We start from the raw sequence: 3465 nt of genomic DNA, 5'->3' as shown, positions 1-3465 counted from the left end.
CTAGTTGCACTCCACATATTCACCAATTCTTGGTATGATCAGTTTTGCTTATTTATTTGCCTCAATTTTATCCATTCCTGTAGGCAGGTGTGTAGTAGCATTTCATTTTGGTATTAATTGGCATTTCTCTAGAGCCTAAAGATGTTGAACTTTTTTTTTTTTGATGTGCTTATTTTCTATCCATAATTCTACTTTGTTGTAGTTTAGTTCAAGTATTTTGAGTTCCTTTTTATTGGATTGTTTGCTTCTTATTATTGAACTTTGAAATGTTTTATCTATTTCAGAAATAATTTCATTATCAGCACTTCTGGTAATGTTGGAGGGGTTGGAGGGGCTGAAGCAAGATGGGTCAAAGTCAGAGTGGTGGTCATGGCTCTGGAGGTGGCAAGAAGGATGAAAAGGACAAGGAAAAGAAATACAAACCTTCCCGGCCAACTAGAGTAGGGAAAAAGAAAAAGAAGACAAGGAGATCAGATGCTGTCAGCAAGCTGCCACGGAGATACCTCACACTCCATGCCAGTTAAAGTTACTGAAAAGACTATTTTCTCATGGAGGAAGAATTCATTAGAAATCAGGAACAAATGAAACTTTTAGAAGAAAAGCAAGAAGAGGAAAGATCAAAGGTGGATGATCTGAAGGGAACCCAATGTCAGTAGGAATGTTGGAAGAGATCATTGAGGGCAATCATGCCATCGTGTCTACATCTGTGGGCTCAGAACACTATGTCAGCATTCTTTACTTTGTAGACAAGGATCTGCTGGAGCCAGGCTGCTCGGTCTTGCTTAGCCACAAGGTATATGCCATCATAAAGGTGCTCATGGATGACACAGACCCTTGATCACAGTGATGAAGGTAAAAAAGCACCCCCGCCAGGAAACCTATGCTGCCGTTGGGGGGCTGGACAACCAAATCCAGGAAATTAAGGAATCTGTGGAGCTTCCTCCAACTCATCATGAATATTATGAAGAGATGGGCATAAAGTACCCAAAAGGGGGTCATTCTGTGCCACCTGGCACAGGTGAAACCTTATTAGCCAAAGCAGTAGCAAACCAAACTTCAGCCACTTTTTTGAGTGGTTGGTTCTGAACTTATTCAGAAGTATCTAGGTGATGGGCCTAACCTCCTTCAGGAACTGTTTCGAGTTGCAGAAGAATATGCACCATCCATCGTGTTTATTGATGAAATTGATGCCACTGGAACAAAAAGTTATGTCTCAAATTCCAGTGGTGAGAGGGAAATTCAATGAACAATGTTGGAACTGTTGAACCAGTTGGATGGATTTGATTCAAGGGGTGTCATGAAAGTGATCATGGCCACAAACCGAATGGTTAACTTTGGATTCAGTACTCACCAGACCAGGCTGCATTGACAGGAAAATTATGTTCCCCCTGCCCGATGAAAAGACTAAGAAGCACGTCTTTCAGATGCATGCAAGCAGGATGACCTTGGCCAATGATGTTATGCTGGATGACTTGATCATGGCTAAAGATGACTTCTCTGGGGCCGACATCCAGACAATCTGTACAGAAGTTGGTCTGATGGCCTTGAGAGAACAGAATGAAAACAAGAAATGAAGACTCCAAAAAATCTAAAGAAAATGTTCTTTATAAAAAAAACAAAATCAAAAACAAAAACAAAAACAAAAAACAAGGTGGCACCCCTGAGGGGCTCTATCTGTCGGAATGTCCTGACTCCTCAGAGGGATGAGGTTGGGAAAGTTGCCCAGAGGAACCCATGTTCCAGTTGATCTTTCTTAGTAAAACCTCCTGTGTCCCTTTTTGAGTGTGATGTGCAGGGTGCCCGCTGGGCTGCCTTCATCTGTTGGTCACGTGCGGTACTCTCCCCCCAAAAAGGCGAGTTGCTTTTCAAAAAAAAATCAAAACAAAAACAAATAAACAAACAAAAAACAAGAAATAATTTCTTTATCAAATGTTTTCTTTCAATCTGTGACTATTAATTTTTATGCAAACTAACTTGTCAATTTGCTTTTTATATATTTTTCTTTGGTTTTCTAAAAAGTCTGTGCCTTAGTCAAGGTTTCAAATGTATTCTAATGTGTTTCATCCTAAAAGTTTTGTAACTATATTCTTAATATTTAAGTAAGATCTCTTTTGGGCTCATGTTTGTTTATGTTACAAAGAATGGGTTCAGGTTAATTTTTGTGTTTGTAAAATTTGTGTTCATTTAATTCCCAAAGGCATCCGTATATACTGTGTGCTAGTATTTCATATAGTAACTAATAAAATAACATAATTAAACCTCTCAAAAGTCATTTCGTTGCTCTTGACCTTTTTTCAAAGTATCTGGACAGTACCACTAACAGTAGTGTTTTAACACATATTTTCTTCTACCCTGAGCTGTGCCAGACTGTTCCCTGCTGCAACTTGACCAAAATATTTAAAAAATCTCAGGGCTCATGTTTCAGAGAACTTGTTTTACTTCCACAATTGTCTAGGGTTGACTTCTATGTTGCTAAAAAGTTTAAGCATAGTTCATAAACTTGATGTTTGCACTCATACAATTTATATACTACATTAAAAAAAGTAGTGAGGACTTATGATAGCTTCCATAGCTTTTAAGGACTTCATATTAAAATTTTCAAATAATTAGTATTTCAAGATGTCTCAGTCCATGGCTTTTCCCCTCCCCTAGGTGATTGTTTCTATTTTTAATATTTAAAAAGAAATCTCTCTAGGATCTTAAGGGAAACAAAGCCACGATCATCTTAAAAAGCTCTATACGATATAGAGATGTATACGTATATAACTATTTAACACATTTTTATTCTTAAATATATTCTTATAACTAAAAGTAAAGAAAGTAAGCTTAATATGAATCATATTTAAAGAGATAATACTGTTGATATTAAAAATTATCTATATTACAACATTCAAATTGGGCAAAAGTCTTAAAATGATAAAAAGAAACACACTATAATTAAATAACAACAAAGATTCTAAGCATTAAGAATAGAGCCACATCAGGGGCGCCTGGGTGGCGCAGTCGGTTAAGCGTCCGACTTCAGCTCAGGTCACGATCTTGCGGTCCGTGAGTTCGAGCCCCGCGTCAGGCTCTGGGCTGATGGCTCAGAGCCTGGAGGCTGCTTCCCATTCTGTGTCTCCTTCTCTCTCTGCCCCTCCCCCCTTCATGCTCTGTCTCTCTCTGTCTCAAAAATAAATAAACGTTAAAAAAAAAAAAAAAGAATAGAGCCACATCACTATTTCAAAGGAAAGCTGACAGATCAGAAATAGCAACTACATTATTAACAACTGTTAATCATGTTATTCATTGAATAATCCACACGTTTCCTGTCTGATTTGAAATGCCGGTTTTATCTAATAAATTTCTTCTTTAATTAATAATTTGTGTTCTGCTCATTGATCTGCATATTTGTTGCTGGGCCAGCATCACAATTATTTAATCAATGGATTTTATAATACCTTTATATTATTTATGAAACCAGTA

General features: G+C 37.4%; 1 pseudogene; it reads left to right on the top strand.

The window, feature by feature from the left end:
• Positions 1 to 344: 344 nt before the first annotated feature.
• LOC124507868 (26S proteasome regulatory subunit 4-like) lies at positions 345 to 1602 on the top strand (annotated as a pseudogene).
• Positions 1603 to 3465: the final 1863 nt, after the last annotated feature.

This window comes from Lynx rufus, unplaced genomic scaffold (assembly GCF_022079265.1).
Source record: "Lynx rufus isolate CCGP_SWC_20201006 ecotype Redwood Valley unplaced genomic scaffold, mLynRuf1.p SCAF_1, whole genome shotgun sequence".
Taxonomy (NCBI): domain Eukaryota; kingdom Metazoa; phylum Chordata; class Mammalia; order Carnivora; family Felidae; genus Lynx; species Lynx rufus.
This window is presented reverse-complemented; position numbering and strand designations above follow the sequence as displayed.